The sequence below is a fragment of the Hoplias malabaricus genome, chromosome 11, assembly GCF_029633855.1.
Source record: "Hoplias malabaricus isolate fHopMal1 chromosome 11, fHopMal1.hap1, whole genome shotgun sequence".
Lineage (NCBI taxonomy): Eukaryota > Metazoa > Chordata > Actinopteri > Characiformes > Erythrinidae > Hoplias > Hoplias malabaricus.
In genome coordinates, this window is record NC_089810.1 from 29852788 (window position 1) to 29872583 (window position 19796).

A 19796-nucleotide genomic window follows, 5' to 3' on the forward strand; every position below is an offset into this window, starting at 1 on the left:
GCTACCTTTGTCGACACGGTTCTGGCAATATTCAGGGAAGGGGAGAGGCTTGTTCGTGCAAAAATGTAAAATGTAAAATAACTTGGAATATCTTTACAGACTTTTATTAATTAAATGACATACATTGTAATCCTGACACCTACCGTTCTAAATTGAGAACTGCCTTTCTTTGCAGAATACGTTTAATCAGTGATTTCCTTGAGTGAAGCTGACAGATCCCAGTAACAAGGGCTCCCTGTCGACTGCAGATTGATCCTGGATTGATCCCCATTCTGAAGATGTTGTAAGGTGAGAGTGTTCCAGAGTCTGAGAGCAGAACTGGAGGAAGCTCCTAGAGGAAGCTGCTCATTAAGGCTCAGGAGACACAATGTTGGCCCTCTTAAAATTCTTTGATAAATGCATTAGAGAAAAGGAAAATGGATATGGGGCGGGTGTGTGAGCAGTATGTGTTTAAATATTAAAAACACATGCAGTTTTGACAGTGACACTTGGCTCAGTGAATGATTTTGGAAGAAGGGCGAACATTGTGTGATGAAACATTGCTTTAGCATTATGGAGGACCAAATTCAAAATATTTAAATAAATGAATAAAAGTGTAATTAAAGAAAAAATTAAAGATTTCAAATGAGGAATGAAAATAAATAAATAAAAAATGGCAGCTCGGTAGCGCAGCAGGTAGTGTCGCAGTCACACAGCTCCAGGCATCTGGAGGTTGCGGGTTCTAGTCCCGCTCAGGGTCACTGTGTGTGAGGAGTTGGTGTGTTCTCCCTGTGTCTGCGTAGGTTTCCTCCGGGTGACTGTCTGTGAGGAGTGTAGTGTGTTCTCCCTATGTCTGCGTGGGTTTCCTCCTGGTGCTCCGGTTCCCTCCCATGGTCCAAAAACACATGTTGGTAGGTGGATTGGCAACTCGAAAGTGTCCGTAGGTGTGAGTGAATGTGTGAGTGTGTGTTGCCCTGTGAAGGACTGGCGCCCCTTCCAGGGTGCATTCCTGCCTTGCGCCCAATGATTCCAGGTTGGCTCCGGACCCACCGCGACCCTGTGTCACGCCCTTGTTCTGTCTTGTCTGTTGTCCCTGTATTTAAGTTCCCTTGTCTCTTTTCCTTGTGTTGGACATTCCATGTTTGCCTGTCTGTCTTGTTTGGTTTTTTGATTCGGTCCATGTTTGCTTGTCTGTCTTGTCTGTTTCTCTATTTGATTCACATCCCTGGTCTGTCTATTTTCTTCCATGTGCTTTGTGAGTTGTTTGGTTTGTCTATTTGTATGACTCTGTTTAGTTCTGTGTTCTAGTTTAGTTTGTTTAGTTCTGTGTTCTAGTTTAACTCTGTGTTCTAGTTTAGCCTCTGTAGCTCTCTCTGTCTATTTAGCACTCTCGGTCCAGTGCCCTGTCAGTCCAGTTCCCTCTCTATCTGTCTAAGTCTCTCTGTCCAAGTCATTGGTTCCAAGTTTCTCAGTCTCAGTCTTTCTTTGTTCAAGTATTCTCTCTACCTTAGTCTGTCTTTGTATTGTGATCTTGTGTTGTAAATAAAAGTCGCTGTGTTTTAGCGTGTGCATCCGCCTCCGTCAGTCTGCGTGTTCCTGATACCCTGAACTGGATAAGTTACAGATAATGAATGAATGAATGAATGAATTAAAAAATGTATATATATGCACATTTTTAAATGTTGTGAATTTATTACTCAATATATTTATTTGCATTATTTACTATTTTTATCGATTCCTATATTAATATTTTTTGTATTTATATTTTTGTTTTTTATATATTTTTGTTTACCTTATTCCTTTATTTATTCTTTTTTTCCCATTTATTTATTTCTGTATTTCCTCCTCAATATATGCTAATGATGGGAGCGTGTTTTTCACGTTCAGACTCAAGTCCAAACCAGAGCAGTTGATTCTAATAGAAGTGTCCGAAAGCACAAATATCAGGGTGAAGGTTGGTATCGGATCTGTTCAGAGAAGCAGCTGCTCGCCTCAAAGGAATGGAGCAATGTATGTATCCGCTTGTTAAATGTGCCACATCATTTCAATCACACCTTCGGTCCGTGTCATACATTCATACACGAGTTTTCTGTCTGAATAAAGCTGAACGCCTTAATCAATTACGTGATCTCAGTTCAGGAGTTCAGAAAGACATAATAAATTCAACGCAAATAAAGTAAATGTGTTTTTGGCAGCACTTTTTTGCACATTCTGATGTGTGTGAGCTGTCGGGTGGACTGACTGTGCTCCTCCGTCTCTGGTAGCAGATGTGCTGCATCGAGGGTGCTGTGTCTCCCGCTGCTCCATCTCTGGGACGGATGTCAATATCAACTACTAAAATAACTCACACTGACACTATTTATGGCAGTGAACTTCCACTTTAGTTAATGGAGATACTCAAAGCAATATACAAATTACACTTACAAATAAATTGACAGGTACTTTGGCCTTATTGCCAGTAGAGGGAGATAGTGTTACATTCTGAGGGTTTGTAATTAAGTCACCTGTTGATAAAGATTATACATTGACCTTGTGCTTACACGCTGCTGAAAGAAATCATAGAATTCAAGCAGTAAAAGTTTCTGTTGGCTCTTGATGGTGAACAGGATTCTTCAAGGCTGCTTTTGTGTTTTGTTGATGAGGCCTAGATCTAGACCAGCGTTTCTCAAAGTGTGGAGCATGTAGGTGATGGGGCGCCAGAAATAAAAAAAAAAAGACAATTTCTTTGCCTATAAAGTTTACTCAGTAAAAAAGCACCCACTCACAATGGATTCATTAATAGCTCTTAAACATAATAATAGGGCATTAGATGAGGCCCCTGAAAAACGTAGCTTGCCTGGAACCAAAATATACTCTTATTCACAAACCTTTAATTTGAAAATTCGCCACCAAGATTAATGCGTTTTAGCTGCGAGTCAGATAAGATGGGTCTTCTTTCAGCCTTCGTTAAGGCTCCTGTTCAAATATAGAGCTGCTCTAATCATCAGCTTCATTGGCCTCTGATTCAGAGTCTGGTTAATAAAGTTAGTTTTTACCAACTCTGGGCTTGAGCTCAGTAACAAGAGCACAACAGATAACAATGGCGGCTAATTACAGTTCTAAAAGAGGCTTGTATATAACTGTTATGGAAATACAGGAGGATCTGAGAGTTGGTTAACGCACACTGCTGTCCCAAACTGCACACTGCTGCACTGAATAGTATGAAATTATACACACCACCCTCAGCAGTGTTTCTGTAGTGTAGTATGTAAAGTTCCATAGTGTGTTGTTTGGGACACAGCCTCACTCTCTAACATTAATGTTAATCAAATGCTGTTCCATATCATTATAAATGCAGTATTTTAGTGCTTTATCTACATCGGAATTAGCTTATATCTATCTAATATTTTGAGTCAAATTGAGCAAATATGTTCCCCCACCCACCATTATCAAACTCACTCCTACTCCCTTGCACCTGCCTTTGTGAGAATCTGAAGCACAGTTTAATTTTCACAGCTTGTGAAAATTTCTGTATTTTTGAACATTGATTTAAATGTTGTATCTGGTGTTATAATGTTTATTTACTGGTTTAGAGATAGAAGTCGATGTTACAGTTAGAAAATTGTAAACTTGCATGTGTATTTTATTACCATTTTTTGGGGGCGATATGGTACAGGTGGGGAGCAGAAATTCCCTTTTGTCTGAGGTGGGGAATGATATTTATGGCTCAAACTCTAATCTTGCCACTGTAAATATCATAGGTTATTTTCAGAAGCTGTATACAATTTCAAAGCAACTGGAAATATAATATACCATATTGATCTACTTCTGATCTGTTCCATGTGATGACGTCTGGCCTCTTCTTCCTGCTCGACTCCGCTCCGATACCACTTCAGTCATCAGCATAATTAATAAAGCGCATAAATGTCTTGCATGCCTGTAATTTGTGAGGGCTCGGCTTCACACACAATCTGAAGGCAGCACAAAATGCTGCCCAAAATATATGAGTTTGCCTCCCTGTTTGAACCTTCGTACTAGCAAATAAATAATAAATATGTAAAAAAAATGTTCTTACCATTGTAGAGGGAAGGTTCGTTTATTTGCACTGGTTGCTTCATTGTAAAACAGTCCACTGCTTTAAGTTCTGAAGTCTGAAACAAATGAAAAACACAGCAATGCTTTTGTAGAAGAACTGATCTTGGTATAATTTTGTTTAATATATCAAAAATAATACACAACATACCACAAAGAATGTGCCATAACCTGTGCACAAGCCACATTTTTTGCATTGTTTTGCACTTAAAATATTTAAATACTAAATTAAAATGTATGTTAAACAGTAACAACACTTTAAAATGTGCAAATATATGTGTGCATGTGATTCTGGCATACCACAGTACAACATTTAGTTTCATCCACAGTTTTCATCTTTCTGCACATGAATAGTGGATTTCCATTCCTTCCCTCGGTCAGCACAGAAATCTCATAAGAACACATCTGGGAAACACACAAAAAATACAGTTAACAACTCATGAAAATACACCTTCTTTTAAGGTAAGTAAATTAGAATTGAATCATGTTGTTTCATACATGTGAATCATATATGTTTCTTTCACTCAGCACAGTTCTGGGCACAGTTCACACCTTTGGGAATTTAAGGTTTGCTTCTATAACAATGTTTGAATAATGTTTCAATAACAATAATATGTTTTTTAAACACATTTTCAATATTCCAATATACATTATTTACAGTGTCTGTTACTGACTGATGCTTCACACTCAATTTTAAATTAAAAAAAAAATAATGTTGATCAAGTCAAGAGGTTTGTTTGATGGCAATTTTCCTTTGTTCCTGGCAGCTTTTATGTGGCTTTTATATTCATATCAATATCTGAATTATATTCTATCAACCGAAGAATTAAGAAATATATTGTGATAAAAATTTTGCGAGTATCATCCAGCCCTATTTCAAACGTATCTCACACATAAAAACACTATGTTCTAAACATATTACTGCACATTAAAAAAAAAAAAACCCACAAGGACATGTTCAATTCTGTCTTAAATACATAATTAACTAATCTTTAGTTTGGAAGTGGTAAGTACAAATTAAAATATTTTAAATGCATAGTTAGTTTATAATAAAACTTACAGATGTATCACCATTGCATTCTTCATTATCAACTGGCACCTGCAGAGAGAAAAATTACACGCTTGACACATCAGTCAGTTTCTTAATGTGAACAGTAAGAGGAACTGTAGCTGCATGTAATCTGTATTGCTTTAAACTGCCTTTTTTAAAGTTGCATTTGAAAAGATTTTAACAATAGAAACAGTGTGTGATCAGCTGAGCTTCAACATGACCCCAAGAAAACAATGAAAATGTGTAAATTTCATCCTACACTTGCCACATATTGGAACTAATGAACTGCACCACAGCAATATGCAGAACGGACAATATGAAGCTTAAAGCATTAGTTGATGTAGGGACAATTTATCAGACTCACTGCTGACTTTTCTTTTCCTTTGTCCAACTCATACAAGCCTTTCAGACCTCCCGCATAAACCTTTGAGCCAAAAGGATCCTTCACCAGTTTCAGCACAGCTTGCGGAATGATAAATGTGCTGAAATTAGCCTCTGAAGAACAGAAAAAATAAGTAAATAGATAGACAGAGATAGACAGAGAGAGAGAGAGAGAGAGAGAGTGAGAGAGAGAGAGTTTTAATATATGCTGCTCATGACTGCATAATGAGATTCTAAATCAACAGCACTGATCAAAGGTCCCATTATATATAAACACAGCATCTACAAGCACGCTTTATCATAAAACAACAGGTGACAGTCATACGAAATACCTAACAGAGAGCAAGAAAATCTGGATTTTACAGTGACTAAACGACGTGTCAATATGTGTTAAGACGCCTGTTGCAATTAGTAACACAGTCATAACAGAATAGTATGACCACAGGCATCGTTCATTCTTTGATCCCCACTAACCTTACAGAAGTTCTACAAATCTTCAAAAGCAAATACAATTGTAGTCTGTTTGTTGTGCTTCATATATTGTTTGTCCCCTTTCACTGTGTTCCTCAATGGTCAGGACCCACACAGGACCACTACAGAGCAGGAATAACTTGGATTGTGGATTTTTGTAACTGCTGCAGTGACATTAATGTGGTGGAGGTGTTTTTTTAAACACTGTGTCCACTCACTCTCCATTACGTTAAACACACTTATGTTGTTGGTCCAACTTCTTAATGTAAAGTCAGAGACAGTAGGTCATCTGTTGCTGCACAGTTTGTGTTGGCCATTCTCTAGTCCTTCAGTGGTCCACTGGATACTGTTGGCTGGACATTCAGTCTAGCAGTGACACTGAGGGCTTTATAAACTTAAGCAGCACTGCTGTAGCTGATCCACTTGTACCAGCACAACCCATATACCACACCACTGAAGCACTGAGAATGATACACCACTCAAATCATAACTGCTCTGTGGTGGACCTGAACAACCAAGTGAAAGAAGACAGAGAAATATGTACAGAGAAGTATGCAATTCTATAATTGTAGAACTACAAAGTTCTCCTGTGTGGTCCGTGAAGCTGATAAAATGAACAGGTAGGTGGTTAATCTAGAGAAGTTATATATATCATCCTAACCCTATGCTAAAAAATTTCATAAGACTTTAATATTTAATATTTTGGCTACCAATAAGCTAAATATATAAGTATATATTTAAAAGAAATAAACAAACAAAAAATACATTTTCACTTAAACTTTTCCTGAACATAAGCTAAAAAAAATGCATACATGTACCAGCAAAATAACCCAAGGTATACAACTGTATGTGTAACTAAGCCAAAACTGTTGTATGAAGTTAATCTAACAGTGACACATTACTCAAATAAAAAGCTCTAATTAAAAAATTACATATAGCACATACATAGTCATATGTTCGTTCGTTAGGATCGCGTTCGTTTAACTACAGCAGAGAGGATGGTTTATCAATGGTTTACCTTTCTGAGTGATTATTATCCTGGCTACAGGATGATGGTGGTCTTCCAGTTCGGTGTGGACCCTGTGAGACCATAATAAAGCCAAAAGGAAAGACCGCAGTACTCCGAGAAACATGCTTCGTCTGAGTTGCTCTGTGGAAGTAGCGTTTTCAGTTACTGATAGAGGTAGTCAGCCGCTGTAGTCAGCTGCAGCTCTGCGCATGCTCAGGCAGATACACTACATATGTATACACTACAGTTACTGAATATCTCTGCTTATTTAAGGAATTGTACATATAAAATACACTATTACGACGAACTGTGCTACCTTTGTCGACACGGTTCTGGCAATATTCAGGGAAGGGGAGAGGCTTGTTCGTGCAAAAATGTAAAATGTAAAATGACTTGGAATATCTTTACAGACTTTTATTAATTAAATGACATACATTGTAATCCTGACACCTACCGTTCTAAATTGAGAACTGCCTTTCTTTGCAGAATACGTTTAATCAGTGATTTCCTTGAGTGAAGCTGACAGATCCCAGTAACAAGGGCTCCCTGTCGACTGCAGATTGATCCTGGATTGATCCCCATTCTGAAGATGTTGTAAGGTGAGAGTGTTCCAGAGTCTGAGAGCAGAACTGGAGGAAGCTCCTAGAGGAAGCTGCTCATTAAGGCTCAGGAGACACAATGTTGGCCCTCTTAAAATTATTTGATAAATGCATTAGAGAAAAGGAAAATGGATATGGGGCGGGTGTGTGAGCAGTATGTGTTTAAATATTAAAAACACATGCAGTTTTGACAGTGACACTTGGCTCAGTGAATGATTTTGGAAGAAGGGCGAACATTGTGTGATGAACCATTGCTTTAGCATTATGGAGGACCAAATTCAAAATATTTAAATAAATGAATAAAAGTGTAATTAAAGAAAAAATTAAAGATTTCAAATGAGGAATGAAAATAAATAAATAAAAAATGGCAGCTCGGTAGCGCAGCAGGTAGTGTCGCAGTCACACAGCTCCAGGGATCTGGAGGTTGCGGGTTCTAGTCCCGCTCAGGGTCACTGTGTGTGAGGAGTTGGTGTGTTCTCCCTGTGTCTGCGTAGGTTTCCTCCGGGTGACTGTCTGTGAGGAGTGTAGTGTGTTCTCCCTATGTCTGCGTGGGTTTCCTCCTGGTGCTCCGGTTCCCTCCCATGGTCCAAAAACACATGTTGGTAGGTGGATTGGCGACTCGAAAGTGTCCGTAGGTGTGAGTGAATGTGTGAGTGTGTGTTGCCCTGTGAAGGACTGGCGCCCCTTCCAGGGTGCATTCCTGCCTTGCGCCCAATGATTCCAGGTTGGCTCCGGACCCACCGCGACCCTGTGTCACGCCCTTGTTCTGTCTTGTCTGTTGTCCCTGTATTTAAGTTCCCTTGTCTCTCTTCCTTGTGTTGGACATTCCATGTTTGCCTGTCTGTCTTGTTTGGTTTTTTGATTCGGTCCATGTTTGCTTGTCTGTCTTGTCTGTTTCTCTATTTGATTCACATCCCTGGTCTGTCTATTTTCTTCCATGTGCTTTGTGAGTTGTTTGGTTTGTCTATTTGTATGACTCTGTTTAGTTCTGTGTTCTAGTTTAGTTTGTTTAGTTCTGTGTTCTAGTTTAACTCTGTGTTCTAGTTTAGCCTCTGTAGCTCTCTCTGTCTGTTTAGCACTCTCGGTCCAGTGCCCTGTCAGTCCAGTTCCCTCTCTATCTGTCTAAGTCTCTCTGTCCAAGTCATTGGTTCCAAGTTTCTCAGTCTCAGTCTTTCTTTGTTCAAGTATTCTCTCTACCTTAGTCTGTCTTTGTATTGTGATCTTGTGTTGTAAATAAAAGTCGCTGTGTTTTAGCGTGTGCATCCGCCTCCGTCAGTCTGCGTGTTCCTGATACCCTGAACTGGATAAGAGTTACAGATAATGAATGAATGAATGAATTAATTAAAAAATGTATATATATGCACATTTTTAAATGTTGTGAATTTATTACTCAATATATTTATTTGCATTATTTACTATTTTTATCGATTCCTATATTAATATTTTTTGTATTTATATTTTTGTTTTTTATATATTTTTGTTTACCTTATTCCTTTATTTATTCTTTTTTTCCCATTTATTTATTTCTGTATTTCCTCCTCAATATATGCTAATGATGGGAGCGTGTTTTTCACGTTCAGACTCAAGTCCAAACCAGAGCAGTTGATTCTAATAGAAGTGTCCGAAAGCACAAATATCAGGGTGAAGGTTGGTATCGGATCTGTTCAGAGAAGCAGCTGCTCGCCTCAAAGGAATGGAGCAATGTATGTATCCGCTTGTTAAATGTGCCACATCATTTCAATCACACCTTCGGTCCGTGTCATACATTCATACACGAGTTTTCTGTCTGAATAAAGCTGAACGCCTTAATCAATTACGTGATCTCAGTTCAGGAGTTCAGAAAGACATAATAAATTCAACGCAAATAAAGTAAATGTGTTTTTGGCAGCACTTTTTGTAAAACAGTCCACTGCTTTAAGTTCTGAAGTCTGAAAAAAAAGAAAAACACAGCAATGCTTTTGTAGAAGAACTGATCTTGGTATAATTTTGTTTAATATATCAAAAATAATACACAACATACCACAAAGAATGTGCTATAACCTGTGCACAAGCCACATTTTTTGCATTGTTTTGCACTTAAAATATTTAAATATTAAATTAAAACGTATGTTAAACAGTAACAACACTTTAAAATGTGCAAATATATGTGTGCATGTGATTCTGGCATACCACAGTACAACATTTAGTTTCATCCACAGTTTTCATCTTTCTGCACATGAATAGTGGATTTCCATTCCTTCCCTCGGTCAGCACAGAAATCTCATAAGAACACATCTGGGAAACACACAAAAAATACAGTTAACAGCTCATGAAAATACACCTTCTTTTAAGGTAAGTAAATTAGAACTGAATCATGTTGTTTCATACATGTGAATCATATATGTTTCTTTCACTCAGCACAGTTCTGGGCACAGTTCACACCTTTGGGAATTTAAGGTTTGCTTCTATAACAATGTTTGAATAATGTTTCAATAAAAATGATATGGTGTTTAAACACATTTTCAATATTCCAATATACATTATTTACAGTGTCTGTTACTGACTGACGCTTCACACTCAATTTTAAATTTTAAAAATAATAATGTTGATCAAGTCAAGTGGTTTGTTTGATGGCAATTTTCCTTTGTTCCTGGCAGCTTTTATGTGGCTTTTATATTCATATCAATACCTGAATTATATTCTATCAACCGAAGAATTAAGAAATATATTGTGATAAAAATTTTGCGAGTATCATCCAGCCCTATTTCAAATGTATCTCACACATAAAATGTTCTATACATCTTACCGCACATTAAAAAATACGAAAAACCCACAAGGACATGTGCAATTATGTCTTAAATACATAATTAACTAATCTTTAATATAGGAGTGTTAAGTACAAATTAAAATATTTTAAATGCATTGTTAGTTTATAATAAAACTTACACCACTGCATGTTTCATTGTCAACTGGCACCTGCACAGGGAAAAAATACACATTTTTAATGTATCAGTCAGTTTCTTAATGTGAACAGTAAGAGGAACTGTAGCTGCATGTAATCTGTATTGCTTTAAACTGCCTTTTTTAAAGTTGCATTTGAACAGATTTTCACAACAAAAGGAGCCAAAAGGATCCTTCACCAGTTTCAGCACAGCTTGCGGAATGATAAATGTGCTGAAATTAGCCTCTGAAGAACAGAAAAAATAAGTAAATAGATAGACAGAGATAGACAGAGAGAGAGAGAGAGAGAGAGAGAGAGAGAGAGAATTTTAATATATGCTTCTAATATATGATTCTAAATCAACAGCACTGATCAAAGGTCCCATTATATATAAACACAGCATCTACAAGCACGCTTTATCATAAAACAACAGGTGACAGTCATACGAAATACCTAACAGAGAGCAAGAAAATCTGGATTTTACAGTGACTAAACGACGTGTCAATATGTGTTAAGACGCCTGTTGCAATTAGTAACACAGTCATAACAGAATAGTATGACCACAGGCATCGTTCATTCTTTGATCCCCACTAACCTTACAGAGGTTCTACAAATCTTCAAAAGCAAATACAATTGTAGTCTGTTTGTTGTGCTTCATATATTGTTTGTCCCCTTTCACTGTGTTCCTCAATGGTCAGGACCCACACAGGACCACTACAGAGCAGGAATAACTTGGATTGTGGATTTTTGTAACTGCTGCAGTGACATTAATGTGGTGGAGGTGTTTTTTTAAACACTGTGTCCACTCACTCTCCATTACGTTAAACACACCTATGTTGTTGGTCCAACTTCTTAATGTAAAGTCAGAGACAGTAGGTCATCTGTTGCTGCACAGTTTGTGTTGGCCATTCTCTAGTCCTTCAGTGGTCCACTGGATACTGTTGGCTGGACATTCAGTCTAGCAGTGACACTAAGGGCTTTATAAACTTAAGCAGCACTGCTGTAGCTGATCCACTTGTACCAGCACAACCCATATACCACACCACTGAAGCACTGAGAATGATACACCACTCAAATCATAACTGCTCTGTGGTGGACCTGAACAACCAAGTGAAAGAAGACAGAGAAATATGTACAGAGAAGTATGCAATTCTATAATTGTAGAACTACAAAGTTCTCCTGTATGGTCCGTGAAGCTGATAAAATGAACAGGTAGGTGGTTAATCTAGAGAAGTTTATATATATCATCCTAACCCTATGCTAAAAAAATTCATAAGACTTTAATATTTAATATTTTGGCTATCAATAAGCTAAATATATAAGTATATATTTAAAAGAAATAAACAAACAAAAAATACATTTTCACTTAAACTTTTCCTGAACATAAGCTAAAAAAAAATGAATACATGTACCAGCAAAATAACCCAAGGTATACAACTGTATGTGTAACTAAGCCAAAACTGTTGTATGAAGTTAATCTAACAGTGACACATTACTCAAATAAAAAGCTCTAATTAAAAATTACATATAGCACATACATAGTCATATGTTCGTTCGTTAGGATCGCGTTCGTTTAACTACAGCAGAGAGGATAGTTTATGCTGTTGATTACCTTTCTGAGTGATTATTATCCTGGCTACAGGATGATGGTGGTCTTCCAGTTCGGTGTGGACCCTGTGAGACCATAATAAAGCCAAAAGAAAAGACCGCAGTACTCCGAGAAACATGCTTCGTCTGAGTTGCTCTGTGGAAGTAGCGTTTTCAGTTACTGATAGAGGTAGTCAGCCGCTGTAGTCAGCTGCAGCTCTGCGCATGCTCAGGCAGATACACTACATATGTATACACTACAGTTACTGAATATCTCTGCTTATTTAAGGAATTGTACATATAAAATACACTATTACGACGAACTGTGCTACCTTTGTCGACACGGTTCTGGCAATATTCAGGGAAGGGGAGAGGCTTGTTCGTGCAAAAATGTAAAATGTAAAATGACTTGGAATATCTTTACAGACTTTTATTAATTAAATGACATACATTGTAATCCTGACACCTACCGTTCTAAATTGAGAACTGCCTTTCTTTGCAGAATACGTTTAATCAGTGATTTCCTTGAGTGAAACTGACAGATCCCAGTAACAAGGGCTCCCTGTCGACTGCAGATTGATCCTGGATTGATCCCCATTCTGAAGATGTTGTAGGGTGAGAGTGTTCCAGAGTCTGAGAGCAGAACTGGAGTCATGCCATTGTGATTAAAGGATTCAGCACTTTGAGGCTGAGAGAGAGAGCTGGAGGACACAGTCTGGGGTAAAACAGAAAAAAACAGAGACAGACAAACAGGGATTAAAACTACAGGGAAATTAAAAAAAAAAAAAAACACACTAAGGCTGGTGGTGTCCACTGTTTTGGTCATGGAGAGTCCAGAAGCAGATGATCTGTCAGAGCTCCAGACTCTGTGGCAGTGTGTGCTTTTCTGCTGTAAAGGGATGATAGAGGGGGTCCTGCTTCTGCTCTTCATCGGGTTACTGCTGCAGGTTCTCTACTCCAGGAATCTGCAAGGTACGCCACAACTCCCTGAGATGATCTCCTAGAGGAAGCTGCTCATTAAGGCTCAGGAGACACAATGTTGGCCCTCTTAAAATTCTTTGATAAATGCATTAGAGAAAAGGAAAATGTATATGGGGCGGGTGTGTGAGCAGTATGTATTTAAATATTAAAAACGCATGCAGTTTTGACAGTGACACTTATCTCAGTGAATTGTGGAAGAAGGGCGAACATTGTGTGATGAACCATTGCTATAGCATTATGGTCCAAAATTATTAAATACATTCAAAATAATTAAATAAATTAATAAAAGTGGAATTATTCATTCATTCATTATCTGTAACCGCTTATCCAGTTCAGGGTCGCGGTGGGTCCAGAGCCTACCTGGAGTCATTGGGCGCAAGGCGGGAATATACCCTGGAGGGGGCGCCAGTCCTTCACAGGGCAACACACAAGGAAACCCATGCGGACACAGGGAGAACACACCAACTCCTCACAGACAGTCACCCGGAGCGGGAATCGAACCCACAACCTCCAGGCCCCTGGAGCTGTGTGACACTACCTGCTGAGCCACCATACCGCCCTTAAAAGTGGAATTAAAAAAGAAAAAAAGAATTCAAATTAGGAAAAAAAAAAAAAAATTAATTAATTAAAAATGGCGGGTCGGTAGCGCAGCAGGTAGTGTCGCAATCACACAGCTCCAGGGACCTGGAGGTTGCGGGTTCTAGTCCCGCTCCAGGTCACTGTCTGTAAGGAGTTGGCGTGTTCTCCCTGTGTCTGCGTGGGTTTCCTCCAGGTGACTGTCTGTGAGGAGTGTGGTGTGTTCTCCCTGTGTCCATGTGGGTTTCCTCCAGGTGACTGTCTGTGAGGAGTGTGGTGTGTTCTCCCTGTGTCTGCGTGGGGTGCTGTGTCGAGGGTGCTGTGTCTCCCGCTGCTCCATCTCTGAGACGGAGGGTCAGTGCAAGGAGGGCAGTGTCTCCTATAGATCCATCCCTGGAGCAGAGAAGCTGCATAGAGAGAGACGTGTCTTCCACAGTTCCATTTCTGGAATCAGAATAACCATGGGGAGGTCATTCCCAGTCTTCCATCGAGTTGTGCTATGGGTATATCAAGGCCACCTTTACTATACCACAGAATACCGCTCATGGAGCAGGACATGTACAGTTGATCTACAGCATCAGGCATCGATCAACCAAAAAGAATGTTTAGACTCTGTGACATCATTGATGGACATCCCCCTTATTATCCTATAAGACCAAAGAAAAAAAAAAAAATCTGGAACAAAATGAAGGGAAATAAATTGTTATAAAAAATAAATGAATAAATAATAAAATGAATGCATAAAAATGAAATAAATAACATAACAAAATATATATTTTAAAAATTAAAAAAGAAATCAGGAGAGAGAGAAAAAGTAAATTAAATACAAATGCAGGTAAACAAATTTATGTAAATTACAGTTATTTATGTAAGGTTTTATTTATTTTCTCAGTTTTTAACATTTATTTTTATATTCATTATAATTATTATGGAGGAAATTAATTGTATTTTGTCATTAATTAATTAATTAATTAATTAATTCTTGACGAAGCATTCTGACTCAATATCAACTGCTAAAATAACTCACACTGACACTATTTATGGCAGTGAATTTCCACTTTAGTTAATGGAGATACTCAAAGCAATCTACAACTTACACTCACAAATAAATTGACAGGCACTTTGGCTTTATTGCCAGTAGAGGGAGATAGTGTTACATTCTGAGGATTTGTAATTCACTCACCTGTTGCTAAAGATTATACATTGACCTTGTGCTTACGCGCTGCTGAAAGAAATCATAGAATTCAGGCAGTAAACGTTTCTGTTGGCTCTTGATGGTGAACAGGATTCTTCAATGCTGCTTTTGTGTTTTGTTGATGATTTTATATCATGCTGTAAATCCAAATGATTTTACAACTGATTCCAGATATATTCACAGCCATCAGGTTTCAATTCTAATTATTGAAATCTTTTTAGCAGAATATACTGGCTTTGCTACAGATATTTATGGCTGTATTTCTCTTTAAAATCTCTCTTTACTTTTTTTTTTTTTAAGTATAAACCCTATCTAACAACACCAACAGACTGATTATATTTCTGTCTACCCTGATATTTGTACAAGTTAATGTTGTGTAAATTACTTTTCAAGATACTGTTGATAATGCTGATAAGGTGTAGGCCTTTTTTGCTATGCTCAGTTAATGCTGGCCTTTTGTCAGTTAAGAACATTGTAGATTTTTGGTCCAGTTCAGAGAATGCAGTGGGACATCTTTTTAAATCTCATGTGAGATATTGGGCAGAAGAAGCTTCATAGTTTGTAGCAACATTAAAATTCTTATAACTTTAAAAGGGTGCTCCAGTGATACCACAGCCATGCATAAACAAGAGCCCAATTTGTTGTAATAATTCTCACTCTCTCTGGGTATACTGTCAGAAATTTGTCACCGTGGTGGTACCCTCAAGCACCTAACATTATTGTACCATTTGATTTCATGTGACTTTTACTATGCTTTTTTTTTATTTTACAAAGATATAAAATGAAAGATTGCAAATAACCATCTCTCCTTCTGGAGAAGAAGATGTAATGTACCTCTAAGGAATACATCTGGATTCTAAAACATACATTTTAAAGGTACATTTACAATGTTTGTAACTGTATTGACAATAATGTACCTATACACTTTGTTTTTAAAAGTGTAGGATGTTCCGCCATCTGCCTCCGCTGCTCAGTTTAATGTTGACCAACATAAGCAACTGTTAGTTAATGTAGCAGTGTTCCCCTTCAAGCCTGATGAGTTCCAATAACGTTCAGATTATCGCAGTTTAAAAGGATGAAAACATACAGAAGGTCTTACCTTAAAAAAAAAATAAATAAAAAATTTTGGTACCACTGAGTCACTGAAGGATTATATGCGTGGCTAAAATAATCACAAAAGGCCTAAAAAGACCCCAGCGCTTAAGTAAGAGAGGGATTTAGTTTCTCTAAGTGTGTGTGAAGCATTCTTATAAAGAAGCTTAGGGTGACAGATTTTTGTTTCTGTTTGTAATTCAGATTTGGTGGGTGCCAGAAAGATTTCTTGATATAAAATAAGTGTGCAACTTCCCACTTGGGTTAAATGAAGGGAAAGTCCTGTTTGTGTATGTGTGTGTGTGTTTGTATGAGCATTAATGTGTTATGTAACTGAAGAACAGTGACTAAAAGGCTTAGGATGATGCTCCAGCATTTGTGAATGCATTCAGAAGAAGCAGCTTTGAAGTGCACTGATTTGCTATATATGATGCCGCTTTGTAGGTTTGGGTGAGGAAACAGTATATGCGCATGTACAAGTAACCAAAGTGTCATGTATAGCACACATAGTGCTAACACCTTGTAAAAACATCAATAAAAAACTACATTTAAGTACAAGCTTATTTATTAAATAAATTTAAAAAAATAGGATCTTCATCTTTAAAGCAGTAAGTTCATACAGCATTTTGAAAATCAGATATTTTGAAGTAGCATTACATTCAACAGCTTAGTCTATTTTGAGTTTTTCATTACAGAACAACCTCCACAAAACACTCCATTTTTAAATTGAAGTATTTAAACTAAAGAAAATAACTTCAGTTTTTAATGTGCTAGCATGTAATGTGCATAGCAAGTACATTACCTGGTGGAAAACAAATTGAAAAAGCATAACAGGGAATGTTCCCACAGCTTTGGCTAACGCTACCCACAAGTTCTAATAAAGTTTTAAAGAAAACAATGTTCAAATTATAATAATATAATAAATAAATAATATTTAAAACTACAAACATCATTAAAAAGTTGAACAGTTGAACTAAAATATTTTCTTTAAAACTTTATTAGAATTTGCAGGTATCTTAGCCTTCCCTGCTAGCTGGGTATAGCCTTAGCAAGTCACATATTGCATTCCATTTGAACTTCCATTTTCTGATTTTATAGTAGGAAATATTGCCTGAAATGCCCCCACAAGCTGGATTTTCTACTTGGAATGTCAGGTAAGCCTCATCAAACCTGAGTTATTAGAATCCAGCAGTAAAATCAAGTATTACAGGTAATTAGAGCGTCACTCTATTTAACAGACCTTGAGAACTGAATATTTCTAAACTTTCATTATGTGAAATATATTATTAGTCCTGGAGATGAAATGAGGCATTTGTAATGAGGCCATTTTAAATCTACAAGTAAAATAGAGTAAGATATAAAATTATGTTCCCTTATTAAAGGAACAGAATATGTTTCCTTGAGGGTACAACCTTCCCATTGTTGAAATGCATGAAGACATTGGAATGACAATACTCTGCAGCTGATGGCAGTTCGGCAAAAAAGGCTTGCCTACTCTTGTTTGTACCACCAAAAACTAACAAACAATATTTCATCCATTCATTCGTTGTCTGTAACCTCTTATTCATTTCTGGGTCGCGGTGGGTTTGGCACCCACCCGGAACCACTGGGCGCAAGGCAGGAACATACCTCACAGGGCGACACACACCCACACACTTACACCCAAGGACACTTTTGAGTTGCCAGTCCACCTACCAACATGTGTTTCTGGACTGTGGGAGGAAACAGGAGCACCCGGAGGAAACCCACACGGACATGGGGAGAACACACCACACTCCTCACAGACAGTCACCTGGAGTGGTGTGACTGTGACACTACCTGCTGTGCCACAGTGCCGCCTGCAAACAATATTTATGAATGATTATTTATATTCCTTTACATCATTTATTTATGAAGTGCAACTTATGTGAGATTATTCATTCATTCATTATCTGTAACCACTTTTCCAGTTCAGGGTCACGGTGGGTCCGGAGCCTAACCAGAACCAAGGCAGGAACACTCCTCACAGGGGCTCCTGTGAGATTAAAAAAAGATACTTTTTAGATTCCATAGAGTGTGTCCCTCCATATGAAATGAGGCCAAGTTTAAAATGGGTTTAACCAAGTCTTTAATGCATTCAGACCATTGCAACAATGATCAATATAGAAAATCATGAAGAAAAATCACTGCAAGAAAACACAGCTCCTTTCAATCTTTAAAATGATTATTTTTTCCAGAACATAAAAGCATTTAAGGTGAATCATTTAATGTGAAATGAAATAGCTACAAATTAGAAACTAAATTTAGCCGCTACTCTGATACACATACATCAGTTACACACACACAATGTTTCAGTGCTTGTTCATCCATGTCCCAGCAGCCTCCTGGAGCATTTCCATTTTAAAAGAGAAGCGGAAGCTTCACTGCCTGCAGTGTAAAACTTCTGTAAATAGATGTTTCCCCTCATCTGCTCAAAAGCAGCACTGAGCTGGAAAACTGCAGTGTGCACAAATGTGCTACACTTAATCTCTGCAGTGCTAACGTGATTAGCAGATCGTGTGATGGACGTGGGTGCTTTGGAGGGGGTGGAAAACCAGCTCAGATCAAAATGATTATGGATATAAGTAAGGCTACGGAGTAAGACATGAAAAATTACACTCACATTTGTTCCCCTGTTAATCTCAGTAGGAATCCCCCATAATTGATATTTTCCCGAGGACGCACTGCAGCTCCCCATCACATAGGAATGAGCTGATCGAATTAATTTGGCACAACTCCTCAAAGCTGAGTCAGAGAGAGAGAGAGAGAGAGAGAGAGAGAGAGAGAGAAGCAGAGAGATATTAAGTGAATTAAAAATTCATAAGAGAATGTATTCGGGTGGATTGAAAATAAAATCCTTCCGAGATAGAATTTTTTTTATTTAATCAGTTTTATTTGACCTATACTTATCTTTATAAGATTTATATTAAAGTTACATTTTTATTTTAACCTTTAACAAGACAAGACATTAATAACATTATTAATAACATGCATTATTTACAACAGCAGGCTGGCAAGCAGCAACATCTACTTGAGGACAAGGGATAACAAGAGATAAAGGGATAAAGAAACAGATAAAGTATAAAACATTTCCTACATGATTAGTACAGGAATACAAATTAATAAACAAATGTTACAAATTCAATTAGCAGGAACAGGTAGCTGTATCAGTAATAACATTTCTGCCACTTTTGAAAGCTGAGCTTGACCTTAAGGTATTTAATTTGAACCTTTTGGAAGGGTATTCCAATCTTTCAGGAGAGTTGACTGGAATGATGAGAAGCCAAGAGTCAAAGTTTTCTTAAACTGTCAGAAAAATTGTCACAGTGGTGGTATCTTTGCTGTGGTGGGACACTCAAGGGTAAATATTCAGTGCCTTTAATTAAGGAACATAATTAAACCTTATTCTAATGTAATTGTAGAATTGTTACAGTTTTATAGTGATATCTTACATTTATAATGACACAAATTTTTACCCCTCTACAGCAGTTGTATCATATCTTGTAAATAGGTTGTGGATTGACGGATGAGGATTTTAAATTAGTGTGCACCAGTGTATGCGATGAATGTGTTAGCAGCAGTGATGAGTTCTAAAGGGGGCATTTGTAACAAAGCAAAGTGCAGAATGGTACAGAGCATCATGCTTCTGAAGAGTAATTTTGCATGCCAGTCTATGGTCAGTATCACTGTAATCACACAGCAGGAGTCATCTGCACCAACGTGAGTTTTGCGGCATGAGTGAAAGAGGAACAACTTTTATACAAAAATCTTTGCTAAAGGTTTAGCCTTGACCTTTGGATGTAACTTTGTAATACTATAAGAAAATGATAATGAACTGTCTAACCAGATACATAGGCATTTGTAAG